This window comes from Triticum dicoccoides, chromosome 2A (assembly GCF_002162155.2).
Source record: "Triticum dicoccoides isolate Atlit2015 ecotype Zavitan chromosome 2A, WEW_v2.0, whole genome shotgun sequence".
NCBI classification, from domain to species: domain Eukaryota; kingdom Viridiplantae; phylum Streptophyta; class Magnoliopsida; order Poales; family Poaceae; genus Triticum; species Triticum dicoccoides.
This window is the reverse complement of record NC_041382.1, coordinates 426,739,599-426,756,602: the sequence shown is the minus strand read 5'-3', so window position 1 is coordinate 426,756,602 and position 17,004 is coordinate 426,739,599.

Below are 17,004 nucleotides of genomic sequence, written 5' to 3'. Positions count from 1 at the left end.
TCATTTGGAGTTGTGCAGAATAGGTGGCCTAACGTAGCTTTTCCAGGTCTAGATTTCCAGCTAGCGGAGTTCTCCCTCTTGGTGTGTTCCTTGCAAATTATGAGAGAAAAGGCATTATAATTACTCCAAAAAGCATTATTATGAATAAAAACATTATAAATAACATTAAGAAAACATGATGCAAAATGTACGTATCATGGGTGTGCTTCTTGCAATGGTGGGGCGCGATCGAAAGGTTGAAGAGACACAAGGGTTAAATGGCCGCTGTAAGAAATGGGGGCCGGCCGGCCTGTAATCGTCACGTCTTGTCACGTCGTTCATAGCGGAGGATTCCAGTGCATGCTTGACAACACTGCACTACACCCGTGGGCTCGAAGAGGCACCAAATGTATCGTCGGTGAGCCTATTCCCGCAATACCGTGCAGTCTACCGCGCAAGCTTCCCACACGACTAGTTTGGCCATGCGTCGGCTAGAAGAGGGACAAATCGTGGGCATTTATTGGCAAAAAGCTTTCTAAAAACAAAGTGTGTGTAATGACTTCGGCCATAAGTTTACCCATGGGTGATGAGGCCAAATTACAAAGAAGGGTGATGATGGACACTCGAGTGTGATAATTAATTCTGCGCTCTACAGGGCACACGGTGGAAGAAACCAATTGTGTGCAATAATGTCAAAGATCACAGTCGAGTTAGCTATACAGATCGTGTGCTGTGAGATTGACAAGGTAAACAGATTTGAGAATGGTTAATAAAATCTAAGACCATTGCATATTAAGGTCAAAATAGTGCTACCAATATACGAGTCTCATATGATGCCATTTCAATGATTGTACCACAAAAGCTCAAAATATTACAAGGTTCAAATTTCCTGAGTTATATGGCTGAAAGATTAAAAGGTTCAAACTGATATTAGAAATGAAATTCAGCGCATCAGCTGCAAACGCTCGCGCTGATCCACTGAGCATGGATATCAGAGAGGTACAAACTAATATTACCACTTCTAAGTCTGGTTTCAAAACCTCACAATTTTTGCAATGGGGTCAACCACTGAGAAGTCATGTATGGGGTTGACATGATGACTTCCGATTACTCTATCACCTGAAGTTCCAAAAGGAAATTCAACATTTTTGGAGCCCATTCCATTCTTCCACAGGCACCGACGTTGATCAACAAACCATTCATTTTTGCGAAATAAATGTGTCGGGGAAAATATACAGGGGTATGCATTTCCCCCTGACTCGTGCATGGACAAGAACAGAATTGAAGCATCAACTTGAGTCAGAGATTGAAGGACCAAGAGATTTGAAGAACCAACATGCAGCTCAGAGGGATCAAGATCAAGCCAGAGGAGCAGTATGTCGGCAAGAGAAGGGCCTCCCTTGCCGGGCAGGCGTGCCCGGCAAGGGGCAAGGCCACCACCAAAGGCAAGCAACCAAGGTGCCCCGGCAGGGCCTGCCGGGGCTCGTGGAGGCAAAACCACCCGACCAACCACTCAAGTTCGACCCATGTTGTCAATCAATGTGGTGTCAAGCCGCAAGGTGATTAAGTGGCAGCCATTCGCCACATGGCAGCCGTTTCCTACAAAAGAAACCCACAGATGACAGCCGTCATGCGACGTGTCAAGAGAACAAGCGCGGTGCCGGCGAGATAGCCTGGCAAGCCTTGCCGGGCAACAAGTGATGTGACACTAAGCGGCGAATTAATGCGTCCTGTCAGCCCGTAGAGTTAGGTATGATAGCACTATTTGCTATCATATCAGTGGATAATGACCACTTTGCCATTGTGGTGACCCCTTAATCTATAAAAGGAGGCCCATGGCACCCGTAGGAGGGGTTGGGAAAAGCTGAGGAACACGAACCGCATACGCGCGTAGTCGCTGCTGCCATACGGCGACCCCTGTCGAGCAAGTGTACTGCGTTGCATTATCCACATTCCACCATCAATCCACCAAAGCAGGAGTAGGGTTTTACGCTTCACGGCGGCCCGAACCTGGGTAAAGTGCTTGTGTGATCTCTACTGTGTTGCCACACGCTGGTCTGCTCTTTGTGCAATGTGACGTCCCCCTGCCGAACCAGCAAGGGGCCTCCTGGTCCCATCGGTGGCTGTGGATATCCCGTGAAATCTTTGGCGCGCCAGGTAGGGGGCTCGCTTGCACGAAACTGAAAGTGTGCGCAGCGCGTCATCTTCATCACCACCTTCATTTTTGACGGCGCCATCAACCATGGCACCCGCAGAGAGGCGGAGGCAAAGCGAGGGCCTCCCCCGCGCCATTCTGTTGTTCTCCAAGCTTCACCGCAGCGAAAATTACAGCCAAGACCGCCGCTGACAGCGGAAGAGTTATCCTGACGGCTCGTATGGCGTTCTCGCCATTCGGGCACCTCTGGGGGAAGGGGCGCAACACATGCGGGCGCGAGCTCCCCCCTTTCCGTCCCTCCACCTCGCCAGCAGTCGACCCGCTTTAGCCTCGGCGTCGTCGATGTCGACGATTACCATGCGACACTCGGTCCAGTATTTCCACCAATGTGGGTAATCATGAGCAAAGCGTTGGTATAAGTTCGTCGGTTGATGCCCCGGCAAGCAGACCTCAGCGAGGCTGCCCGCATTGGCACGGCCTGTGCAACGGCAGCCGCTGCACTGACTCGAGGGGAGGGGAGAAAAAGGGAAGAGGGCCAGAGAAGCCCGGCACCGTGCCCCGATGCCCGCCAGTTGCAAGAAACACATGTAGGTCCTTGCCGGGAACAAGGAAACCACCTAATTGCCTTCTACTTCTCCAGGCGCCGCGGACGCATCGTACGCGCGTGACCCGTCAGATGAAAAAGAGGCTTAAAACCAAAGTTAAGTTCAAGTTGTCATTTCTTGTTGAGGCGTTTCAGATTTTTGCAGGCGTTTATCCCTTAGCTCTAGCAAGTGTTTGTATCGAGAGATCCCTCGTGCGATGGAACCTTGCCTAGTTTCTTTGATCGCACACTTACGACAATCGCGGAAATATGATATCGGCAGGCATCCAGAACTTGAGTAGGAGTTGACCATACAAACACAAGCATATAGTGTTCAAAGGGATAAACTGTTGGGGAACATAGTATTTCAAAAAATTCCTACGATCACGCAAGATCTATCTAGGAGATGCATAGCAATGAGAGGGGAGAGTGTGTCCACGTACCCTCGTGGACCGAAAGCGGAAGCATTTAGTAACACGGTTGATGTAGTCGAACGTCTTCGTGATTCAACCGATCCTAGCACCGAACGTACGACACCTCCATGTTCAGCACATGTTCAGCTCGATGACGTCCCTCAATCTCTTGATCCAGTTGAGGACCAGGGAGAGTTTCTTCAGCATGATGGTGTGGTGACAGTGATGATGAAGTTACCAGCGCAGGGCTTCACCTAAGCGCTATGATGATATGACTGGGGTGTGTAACTGTGGTGGGGGCACCGCACACGGCTAAGAGAAGACTTGGTGTGTCTTTGGGGTGCCCAATCCCATGTACATAAAGGAGGGAGGGAGAGAGGCTGGCCCCCTAGGGGCAAGCCAAGAGTATGGAGTCCTACTAGGAGTTCCAAGTCCTAGTAGGAATCCCTTTCCTTTTTCGGAGTAGGAGAGAAGGAAAGAGGGAGAGAGAGAGAGAGAGAGAGAGTAGCAAGGGGGTGCCGCCCCCTTCCCCTACCAATTCGGACCCATGGGGGTACCTCCCCTTGGCATGCCTCCTCTTTTCCCGTATGGCCCAATAAGGCCCATTACTTCTCCCAGTGAATTCCCGTAACTTCCCGATACTCCGAAAAACACCTGAATCACTCGGAACCATTCCGATGTCCGAATATAGCCTTCCAATATATGAATCTTTACCTCTTGACCATTTAGAGACTCCTCTTCATGTCTGTGATCTCATCCGGGACTCCGAACAAACTTCGGTCATCGAATCACATAACTCATAATACAAATTGTCATCGAACATTAAGTGTGCGGACCCCACAGGTTCGAGAACTATGTAGACATGACCGAGCAATATCTCCGGTCAATAACCAATAGTGGAACCTGGTTGCTCGTATTGGCTCCTACATATTCTATGTAGATCTTTATCGGTTAAACCACATAACAACATACGTTGTTCCCTTTGTCACCGGTATGTTACTTGCCCGAGATTCGATCGTCGATATCATTATACCTAGTTCAATCTCGTTACTGGCAAGTCTCTTTACTCATTCCGTAATGCATCATCCCGCAACTAACTCATTAGTCGCATTGCTTGCAAGACTTATAGTGATGATCATTACCGAGAGGGCCCAGAGATACCTCTCTGGTATACAGAGTGACAAATCCTAATCTCGATCTATGCCAACCCAAGGAATACCTTCGGAGACATGTGTAGAGCATCTTTATAATAACCCAGTTACGTTGTGACAGTTGATAGCATACAAGGTGTTCCTCCGGTATTCAGGAGTTGCATAATCTCATAGTCAGAGGAACATGTATAAGTCATGAAGAAAGCAATAGCAATAAAACTAAATGATCATTATGCTAAGCTAACGGATGGGTCTTGTCCATCACATCATTCTCCTAATGATGTGATCCCGTTCATCAAATGACAACACATGTCTATTGTCAGGAAACTTAACCATCTTTGATTAACGACCTAGTCAAGTAGAGTACTAGGGACACTCTGTTTTGTCTATGTATTCACACATGTACTAAGTTTCTGGTTAATACAATTCTAGCATGAATCGTAAACATTTATCATGATATAAGGAAATATAAATAACTACTTTATTATTTCCTCTAGGGCATATTTCCTTCAGTCTCCCACTTGCACTGGAGTCAGTAATCTATTTCACATCGTCATGTGATTTAACACCAATAGTTCACATCTTTATGTGATTAGTTCACATCTCCATGTGACTAACACCCAGAGGGTTTACTAGAGTCAAGAATCTAGTTCACATCGCAATGTGATTAACACCCAAAGAGTACTAATGTGTGATCATGTTTTGCTTGTGAGAGAAGTTTAGTCAACGGGTCTGCCACATTTAGAGCGGTATGCATTTTGCAAATTTTCTATGTTTACAATGCTCTACATGGAGCTACTCTAGCTAATTGCTCCCACTTTAAATATGTATCTAGATTGAGACTTAGAGTCATCCGGATCAGTGTCAAAGCTTGCATCGACGTAACCCTTTATGACGAAATTTTTTTGTCACCTCCATAACCGAGAAATATGTCCTTATTCCACTAAGGATGATTTTGACCGATGTCTAACGATCCACTCCTGGATCACTATTGTACCCTCTTGCCAAACTCATGGTGAGGTACACAATAGGTCTGGTACACAACATAGCATATTTTATAAAACCTATGACTGAGGCATAGGGAATGACTCTTCATTCTCTTTCTATTTTCTGCCATGGTCAGGTTTTGAGTCTTTACTCAACTTCACACCTTGCAACACAGGCAAGAACTCCTTCTTTGACTGAACTACTTCAAAAACTTATCAAGGTATGTACTCATTGAAAAAACTTATCAAGCGTCTTGATCTATGTCTATAGATCTTGATGCTCAATATATAAGCAGCCTCACCGAGGTCTTTCTTTGAAAGACTCGTTTCAAACACTCCTTTATGCTTTCCAGAAAATTCTACATCATTTCTTATCAACAATATGTCTTTCACATATACTTATCAGAAAGGCTGTAGTGGTCCCACTCACTTTCTTGTAAATACAGGCTTCACCAAAATTCTGTATAAAACCATATGCTTTGATGACCTTATCAAAGTGTATATTCCAACTCCAAGATGCTTGCACCAGTCCATAGATGGATCGTTGGAGCTTGCACACTTTGTTAGCACCTTTAGGATTGACAAAACTTTCTTGTTGCATCATATACAAATCTTCTTTAAGAAATCCATTAAGGAATGTAGTTTTGACATCCATTTGCCAAATTTCATAAAATGTGGCAATTGCTAAGATGATTTGGATAGACTTAGGCATCGCTACGAGTGAGAAAATCTTATCGTAATCAACACCTTGAACTTGTCGAAATTTTTTTGCGACAATTCGCGCTTTGTAGATAGTAACACTACTATCAGCGTCCGACTTCCTCTTGAAGATCCATTTATTCTCAATGACTCGTCGATCATCGGGAAAGTCAATCAAAGTCCATACTTTGTTCTCATACATGGATCCCATCTCAGATTTCATGGCCTCAAGCCATTTCACGGAATCTAGGCTCATCATCGCTTCCTCATAGTTCGTAGGTTCGTCATGGTATAGTAACATGACTTCCAGAACAGGATTACCGTACCACTCTGGTGTGGACCGTACTTTGGTTGACCTACGAGGTTCGGTAGTAACTGGATCTGAAGTTTCATGATCATCATCATGAGCTTCCTCATTAATTGGTGTAGGAATCACTGGAACTGATTTATGTGATGAACTACTTTCCAATTCGGGAGAAGGTACAATTACCTCATCAAGTTCTACATTCCTCCCACTCACTTCTTTCGAGAGAAACTTCTTCTCTAGAAAGGATCCATTCCTAGCAACGAATATCTTGCCTTCGGATCTGGGATAGAAGGTGTACCCAACATTTTCCTTTGGGTATCCTATGAAGGCGCATTTCTCCGTTTTGGGTTTGAGATTATCAGGTTGAAGCTTTTTCACATAAGCACCACAGCCCCAAACTTTACGAAACGACAACTTAGGTTTCTTGCTAAACCGCAGTTCTTATGGTGTCGTCTCAACGAATTTAGATGGTGCCCTATTTAACGTGAATGCAGCTGTCTCTAATGCATAACCCCAAAACGATAGTGGTAAATCGGTAAGAGACATCATAGATTGCACCATATCTAATAAAGTACGGTGACGATGTTCGGACACACCATTACGCTATGGTGTTCCAGGTGGCATGAGTTGTGAAACTATTCCATATTGTTTCAAATGAAGACCAAACTCGTAACTCAAATATTCGCCTCCGGGATCAGATATTAGGAACTTTATTTTCTTGTTACGATGATTTTCCACTTCACTCTAAAATTCTTTGAACTTTTCAAATGTTTCAGACATATGTTTCATTAAGTAGATATACCCATATCTGCTCAAAGCATCTGTGAAGGTCAGAAAATAATAATACCCGCCACGAACCTCAACACTCATCGGACCGCTTACATCAGTATGTATTATTTCCAATAAGTCAGTGGCTCACTCATTGTTCTGGAGAACAGAATCTTAGTCATCTTGCCCATGAGGCATGGTTCACAAGCATCAAATGATTCATAATCAATTGATTCCAAAAATACATCCGCATGGACTTTCTTCATGCGCTTTACACCAATATGACCTAAACGGCAATGCCACTAGTATGTTGCACTATCATTATCAACTTTGCATTTTTGGCATCAATATTATGAATATGTGTATCACTACAATCAAGACTGAATAAACCATTCACCTTGGGTGTATGACCACATAAGGTTTTATTCATGTAAGCAGAATAACAATTATTCTTTGACTTAAATGAATAACCGTATTGCAATAAACATGATCCAATCATATTATGCTCAAAGCAGACACCAAATAACATTTATTTTAGGTTCAACACTAATCCCAAAGGTAACGGGAGTGTGCGATGGTGATATTATCAACCTTGGAATCACTTCCAACACACATCGTCACCTCGCCCCCTCAACTAGTCTCTGTTCATTTTGTAACTCCTGTTTTGAGTTACTAATCATAGCAACTGAACCAGTATCAAATACCCAGGGGATACTATGCACTCTAGTAAAGTACACATCAATAACATGTATATCATATATATATATATATACTTTTGTTCACTTTGCCATCCTTCTTATCGGCCAAGTATTTGGGGAAGTTCCGCTTCCAGTGACCATTTCCTTTGAAGTAGAAGCAATCAGTTTCAGGCTTGGGTCTAGCTTTGGGCTTCTTCATGGGAGTTGCAACTTGCTTGCCATTCTTCTTGAAGTACCCTTTCTTTCCCTTTGCCCTTTTACTTGAAACTAGTGGTCTTGTCAACCATCAACAGTTGATGCTTTTTCTTGATTTCTACCTTCACAGATTTCAGCATCGCGAAGAGCTCGTGAATCATTTTCGTCTTCCCTTGCATATTATAGTTCATCACGAAGTTCTAGCAGCTTGGTGATAGTGACTAGAGAACACTATCAATAACTATCTTATTTGGAAGATTAACTCTCACTTGATTCAAGCAATTGTAGTGCCCAGACATTCTGAGCACATGATCACTAGCTGAGTTATTCTCCTCCATCTTGTTGGCAAAGTACTTGTCAGAGGTCACATACCTCTCAACTCGAGCATGAGTCTAAAATACCAATTTCAGCTCTTGGAACATCTTATATGCTCATTGGCGTTCAAAACATTTTTGAAGCCCCGGTTCTAAGCCGTAAATCATGGTGCGCTAAACTATCAAGTAGTCATCATACTGAGCTTGCCAAACGTTCATAACGGCTGCATCAGCTCCTGCAACAGGTCTGTCACCTAGCGGTGCATCAAGGACATAATTCTTCTGTGCAGCAATGAGCATAGTCCTCAGATCACAGACCCAGTCCGCATAATTGCTACTATCATCTTTCAACTTATTTTTCTCTAGGAACATATCAAAAATAAAACAGGGGAGCTATACGCGAGCTATTGATCTACAACATAGATATGCAAAAAATATCAGGTCTAAGTTCATGATAAATTAAAGTTCAATTAATCATATTACTTAAGAACTCCCACTTAGATAGACATCCCTCTAGTCATCTGAATGATCACATGATCCATATCAACTAAACCATGTCCGATCGTCACGTGAGATGTTAATGAAATATGCCCTAGATGCAATAATAAAGTTGTTATTTATATTTCCTTATATCATGATAAATATTTATTATTCATGCTAGAATTGTATTAACCAGAAACTTACTACATGTGTGAATACATACACAAACAGAGTGTCACTAGTATGCCTATACTTGACTAGCTCGTTAATCAAAGATGGTTAAGTTTCCTAGCCATGGACAAGAGTTTTCATTTGATGAATGGGACCACATCATTAGAGAATGATGTGATTGACTTGACCCATCCGTTAGCTTAGCACTGTAATCGTTTAGTTTATTGCTATTGCTTTTTCCATAACTTATACATGTTCCTATGACTATGAGATTATGCAACTCCCGAATACCGGAGGAACACTTAGTGTGCTATCAAATGTCACAATGTAACTGGGTGACTATAAATATTCTCTACAAGTGTCTCCGATGGTGTTTGTTGAGTTGGCATAGATCGAGATTAGGATTTGTTACTCTGATTGTCGGAGAGGTATCTCTGGGCCCTCTCGGTAATGCACATCACTATAAGCCTTGCAAGAAATGTGACTAATGAGCTAGTCACGGGATGATGCATTACAGAACGAGTAAAGAGACTTGTTGGTAACGAGATTGAACTAGGTATTGAGATACCGACGATCAAATCTCGGGCAAGTAACATACCGATGACAAAGGGAACAACGTATGTTGTTATGCGGTTTGACCGATAAAGATCTTCATATAATATGTAGGAACCAATATAATCATCTAGGTTCCGCTATTGGTTATTGACCGGAAGTGAGTCTCGGTCATGTCTACATAGTTCTCGAACCCGTAGGGTCCGCACGCTTAACGTTCGGTGATGATCGGTATTATGAGTTTATGTGATTTGATGTACCGAAGGTTGTTTAGAGTCCCGGATGAGATCACGGACATGAAAATGAGTCTTGAAATGCTCGAGACATAAAGATCGATATATTGGTAGGCTATGTTTGGACACCAGAATGGTTCCGGATGAGTACGGACATTTGTTGGAGCACCGGGAGGTTACCGAAACCCCCCGGGAAGTCAATGGGCCTTAATGGGCCCTAGTGGAGAAAGAGGGCAGCAGGTAAGTGGTGGGGCACGCCCCCCTAGGCCCAAACCGGATTGGTTTAGGGTTTGGGTGGACGGCCCCCCTTTCCTTCTCCTCTCCTCCTCCTTCCTCCTTCTCCTAGTAGGAATAGGAAGGGGGGGGGGCAAACCTACTTGGAGTAGGATTGCCCCGCCCCTTGGGCGCGCCTCCTCCTAGGCCGGCCCTCTCCTCCTCCCCCCTTTATATACGGGGGAGGGGGTACCCGATAGACACACAAGTTGATTGTTTAGCTGTGTGCGGTGCCCCCCTCCATAGATTTCCACCTCGGTCATATCATTGTAGTGCTTAGGCGAAGCCTTGCGTCGGTAACTTCATCATCACTGTCATCACGCCGTCATGCTGACGAAACTCTCCCTCAGCCTCAACTGGATTAAGAGTACGAGGGACGTCACTGAGCTGAGCGTGTATAGATCGCGGAGGTGCCGTGCGTTCGGTACTTGATCGGTTGGATCGCAAAGACATTCGACTACATCAACCACATTTCATAACACTTCCGCTTTCGGTCTACGAGGGTACATAGACATACTCTTCCCCTCTCATTGCTATGCATCACCTAGATGGATCTTGCGTGTGCGTAGGAATTTTTTAGAAATTACTGCATTCCCCAACAAGATGGAGTAGTTTTCAATGGTGAACATCACTATGTTGATCATATCTAATATATGATTCACGCTCGACCTTTCTTTCTCAGTGTTCCGAGGCCATATCTGCATATGCTAGGCTCGTCAACTTTAACCCGAGTATTATGCGTGTGCAAAACTAGCTTGCACCCGTTGTATGTGAACGTAGAGCTTATCACACCCAGTCATCACATGGTGTCTCAGCACGACGAACTGTAGCAACGGTGCATACTCAGGGAGAACACTTATACCTTGAAATTTAGTGAGGGGTCATCTTATAATGCTACCACCGTACTAAGAAAAATAAGATGCATAAAAGATAAACATCACATGCAATCAAAATAAGTGATATGATATGGCCATCATCATCTTGTGCCTTTGATCTCCATCTCCGAAGCACCGTCATGATCACCATCGTCACTGGCTTGACACCTTGATCTCCATTGAAGCATCATTGTCGTCTCGCCAACTATTGCTTCTACGACTATCACTACCGCTTACTGATAAAGTAAAGCAATTACATGGCGATTGCATTTCATACAATAAAGCGACAACCATATGGCTCCTGCCAGTTGTCGATAACTTTTACAAAACATGGTCATCTCATACAACAATTTATATCTCGTCACGTCTTGACCATATCACATCACAACATGCCCTGCAAAAACAAGTTAGACGTCCTCTACTTTGTTGTTGCAAGTTTTATGTGGCTGCTACGGGCTTCTAGCAAGAACTGTTCTTACCTATGCGTTAAAAGCACAATGATTTTTCGTCAAGTGTGTTGTTTTAACCTTCAACAAGGACCAGGCGTAGTCAAACTCGATTCAACTATAGTTGGACAAACAAACACCCGCCAACCACCTGTGTGCAAAGCACGTCGGTAGAACCAGTCTCATGAACGCGGTCATGTAATGTCGGTCCAGGCCGCTTCATCCAACAATATCGCCGAATCAAAGTAAGACGTTGCTGGTAAGCAGTATGACTATTATAGCCCACAGCTCTTTGTGTTCTACTCGTGCATATAACATCTATGCATAGACCTGGCTCGGATGCCACTGTTTGGGAACGCATTATTTCAAAAAAAAATCTACGATCACGCAAGATCTATCTAGGAGATGCATAGCAACGAGAGGGGAGAGTGTGTCCATGTACCCTCGTGGACTGAAAGCGGAAGCATTTAGTAACGCGGTTGATGTAGTCGAACGTCTTCGCGATTCAATGGATCCTAGCACCGAACGCACGGCACCTCCGTGTTTAGCACACATTCACCTCGATGACGTCCCTCAGTCTATTGATCCAGTTGAGGATGAGGGAGAGTTCCGTCAGTGCGACGGCGTGGTGACGGTGATGATAAGGTTACCGGCAAAGGGCTTCACCTAAGCGCTACGACGATATGACCGAGGTGTGTAACTATGGAGGGGGGCACCGCACACAGCTAAGAGAAGACTTGGTATGTCTTTAGGGTGCCCCTCCCACATATATAAAGGAGGGAGGGAGAGAGGCCGCCCCCTAGGGGCGCACCAAGAGTTTGGAGTCCTACTAGGACTTACAAGTCCTAGTAGGAATCCCTTTCCTTTTTCGGAGTAGGAGAGAAGGAAAGAGGGAAAGAGAGAGAGGGTAGGAAAGGGCAAGGGGGGCGCCGCCCCCTTCCCCTAGTTCAATTCGGACCCATGGGGGCACGCCACCTCCCCTTGGCCTGCCTCCTCTTTTCCCGTATAGCCCAATAAGGCCCACTTCTCCCGGTGAATCCCGTAACTCCCTGGTACTCCGAAAAACACCCGAATCACTTGAAACCTTGCCGATGTCCGAATATAGCCTCCCAATATATGAATACTGACCTCTTGACCATTTTGAGACCCCTCGTCATGTCTATGATCTCATATAGGACTCCGAACAAACTTCGGTTATCAAATCACATAACTCATAATACAAATCGTCATCGAACATTAAGCGTGCGGACCCTACGGGTTCAAGAACTATGTAGACATGACCGAGACATACCTCCGGTCAATAACCAATAGCGGAACCTGGATACTCATATTGGATCCTACATATTCTACGAATATCTTTATTAGTCAAACTGCATAACAACATTCATCGTTCCCTTTGTCATCTATATGTTACTTGCCCGAGATTCGATCGTCGGTATCATTATACCTAGTTTAATCTCGTTAATGCCAAGTTGCTTTACTCGTTCCATAATGCATCATCCTGCAACTAACTCATTAGTCACATTGCTTGCAAGGCTTATAGTGATGATCATTACAGAGAGGGCCCAGAGATACCTCTCCGATATACGGAGTGACAAATCCTAATCTTGATCTATGCCAACCCAACGAATACCTTCGAGACACCTGTAGAGCATCTTTGTAATCACCCAGTTATGTGGTGACATTTGATAGCATACAAGGTGTTCCTCCGGTATTCGGGAGTTGCATAATCTCATAGTAAGAGGAACATGTATAAGTCATGAAGAAAGCAATAGCAATGAAACTAAACGACCATTATGCTAAGCTAACAGATGGGTCTTGTATTACATCATTCTCCTAATGATGTGATCCCGCTCATCAAACGACAACACGTGTCTATGGTCAGGAAACTAACCTTCTTTGATTAACGAGCTAGTCAAGTAGAGGCATACTAGGGACACTCTGTTTTGCCTATGTATTCACACATGTACCACGTTTATGGTTAATACAATTCTAGCATGAATAATAAACATTTATCATGATATAAGGAAATATAAATAACAACTTTATTGTTGCCTCTAGGGCATATTTCGTTCATAAACATGCATCTAAAGATCCAGCTAGAAGTATTAGTCTCACAAAAAAGACTTGAGATAAAACGACTAAACACAAAATATATATCATGTCTTCATTACGGGGTCTCGTGGAAGTGACTAAGGCCCGATGCACGGCCCTGTGACCAAGAAGAACAACTTAAACATAGAGAACCATGTCGGCGCAGGGGGTGGCCTTCTCCTCAGCAGCAGCGACGTCAGCACCGACTGGCGGCTTCTTGAAGTCGTCATCAAATCGAGCTCTTGGTGGCAGCAGGCGATGTTGCTCAAGACCATGAAGAGGGTGTTGGAAGCGAGCTTCCCTGACTCAGTCATGAAATTTTCAGCCCTCCCCTCTTCATGCACCTTCAGCTTGTTGATCAACTCGTCGAAGAAGAGCCCCAACTTGACACTCGGCACCTCCTGCTCGCTGGCTGAGTAGACTGGGTTGTCCATGCACATCGCCGCAGCTTGGGCGCCAAGACGTTCTGCAATGTCAACCAGGCTCTTGATCCAGAGGTTGTTCATATCGACCCAATTCTTCAACCCATCCTCTGCATCATGTCAGAGACGCTTGGCGGTTTCCAAGTCCTTGGACAGCAACTGGTACCAGGATTCAAGGGATTTCGCTGACTACTCCAGTGAGCCGATCCTTGCCTTCATGTCGGAGATGTTGTCGTTGGCGGTCTCAAGGCTTTGGGTCTTGGAGGAGAGCTGCGACTGCACGTCAGCTAGGTGAAGCTCTGCCTGCCATGCCTTCTCTTTGAGTGCTTCCACCTTCTTGGCACTCTCAGCAAGCTCCTCATTCAGTTTGGCCACCTGCCGATCGAGCTCGGCCTTGTTGGAAGACGCAGCGTCCAAGTCTTCAACGAGCTTCTTCAGCTGGGCAGCATGGTCAGTGGAAAGGGTGTCTAGAGCAGCCTCATGCTTGTGCACCAATTCCTTGGTGCGTTACTGCACCAAGGCCTCCAAATTTTCATCTTTGGCGTGGAGGGTAGCTTCAAGGTTCTCCTCCCGAAGGGAAATCTCTCGCTCCCTGGCATCCTGAGATACTTTGTGGTCCGCCAGGCGCCCTTCCCGAGCCATGACATCTTCCCCCATCATTTGAAGAGTCTCTTGCTGCCTCATGAGTGCCTTGAACTACTTGTCATGACATTCATGCAGTTCCAGGCACTTGTCCTTCAACCCCTGATCTACCTTGCCAGCAGATTCGCGCTGTTCCTTGAGCTCCTACCACTTCCGGCGGTGCCGGGCCTGCATTTCCTTCACGCATGCCGCCATGGATTCCATGAAGGACAAATCCTTGGTGATGGCAGCTGAGTCGTCGGCCTCCCCGCCTCCCAGATGCAGTGGTGCCAGAAGACGCAGAAGCTCTTCGTCGAGCTCTGCGTCTATCAGGATTGGGCCAAGGGCTCCGATATCCGGTGGTGACAGCACCATTGACAACGTACTCGAGGGGCTCTTCTCCTTCTTGGGGGTCGGCCTGTAGCGGCAGAATTTCAGCAATGGTCCCGGCAGTGGGAAGCGGACTCATGGTCTGGAGTGGGATCTTCATCTCGACGACGGCTTCCCCTACTGGGGAGTCCACCTAAGAATACTCCATCATCGCCAAGGAGCCATGAACATCCCCAACAGCAGGATACTTACCCTAAGTAGCTGAGAGCCTCATGGCTTCGTCTGCGGAAGACCTCGCTATGTCAGCCACCACCGCCAGCAAATCTCGTTATTCAGTTTGGGGGGCTGCACGCGGGAAGGCCAGGAAATAGTGAAGAAATGCAAATCTCAAGCGGATGAACAAACCAGTGAAAGCAACCAGAGCATAAAAGAAAAGAAAGGTTCAGCCAGATACCTAGGGAAGTCTGCCAGGTAGGGGTCTCTGTTTCCCCGGCGGCAGTTGTTGCTGGGTCACGGGCTTCATCCTCTGCCGGGGTGGGCTCGGCAGACTTCTGCACAATCTCTGCCGCAGACGATTCCATGACGATCTCTTCGGTTTGAGTGGCAGATGAGGCATGCCCCTCAGGGAGGGGCTCGCCCTGCATCGTCTCGCCCCCTCCTCTGTGTGGGGGGCGGAGGGGCTGCCTCCATCATCTCCGGCGGACGGGGCCAAGTCTTCGCTCGTAGGCCGGGGGCTAGGCTGGGGGCTCGGCATAGGGTCCTCTGCGTCCTTCTCTGCCGAAGCCAAGTCCATTGTGCCCTCCAGCAACCTAAGGCGCCGGAGCCTCTTTCGAGAATGGTGGACGAGGGACTTCGTATCATCCTCCACTTCCCTACCGGCAACAACAAAAATGAGAGGTTAGTCAGCCAAAGTATTAAATTCACCTATGTAGATGCCTGCCACCAAGAGAAACCCTCCTTACTCTTTCGCGATGAGCATGGAGTTCAAGTTGAACTCCGTGGGAGGGGAGACTCCCGTCCTCTCTTCAGAGGCGGGAGGATGGAACTCCACAGCAGCTTCGGCGCCTGTCGTGACGATAGGAGCTCCGAGGAAGTTGAGCTCTGCGAGGAGCTCGAGCCGGAGCGAAGGCTAGACTCTGCCTCCGTGGCCACTGGCCGTTTGGCAGAAGGAGCCTTGGTCTGGGCGAGGCGAGGGGATTTGCGACACGCCACCTTGGCCTTGGTGGACTTGGCGCAGCTCTTCCTCACCCACTTGGTGGCTGGCACTGGGTTGGAGGTCACCGCCCCTCGGGCCGCGGTGCGCCGACGGGTGCACTGATCCGGGTCCGGTGCAGGAGCTTCCGGTCCAGCTGCAAGCCTGTGACGCCCGGATAATTAAGCAACAGTGAACCTATGCTAATGTGGCCACGTCACAACGATTACTGTTGATAATCTCGCAATGATTCAAAACTCGTTCAAATTCAAATTTGAATTAAAGTTAAACTAGAAAAGTTTTCAAAAGTCAAAACTAAAATGTTCTAAATGTAGCAAGTAATTCATAATAAATATTGGTGGAGAAGACACACTGTTATAAAGTAGTTAGATGCACTATAATAAATAATTAGTGGCAAAACAGTTGTTCAAATGCTTTTAAAATAATAAACAATTCCAAAACTATTTTATTTCAGTGCTAAACTGTTTGTGGCAGTGGCATAAATTGTAACACTATTTTAGGTGCCACTTTTGTATTTTATTTAAACTAAGCTAAAACAGAAAAAATAAACTAAAAGAAAACAAAATCAGAAAAATAAATAAAAAGTAAAAGAAACCGAAGAGAGGAAAAGGAACCTTCCCCTCCCTCACTGGGCCAGATGGCCCAGCTGGCTGGCCCAACTGGGCAAAGGCCCAACCGGCCACCCCATGGCCTATATGGCCTCCCACCCGAAACCCTAACCCCGTTGCCCACTCACTCCCCCGATTCTCCCCACTCCCTCTCGCGCCGCCGCACACCGAGGACAGAGGCGAGTCGCCTCAGACCCGAGCCCAACCATCCCCACGATCTCCCCACTCTGCCCCACGACCACCACTCCCCCCCACACTCGTTCATTCTCCCCCTCCCCGATCCAGATTTGGATCGAGGGAACGAGCCCACGGCGCCCATCCCCGTCGCCCCGCACGAACTACCCCGCCTCCCTGACGACCGCGTCGCCCCTCGCCGATTGGATGCCGCCCGGAGCCCGCACCGCTCGTCCGCTCGTCGGAGCCGCCTCGCCATGGCCG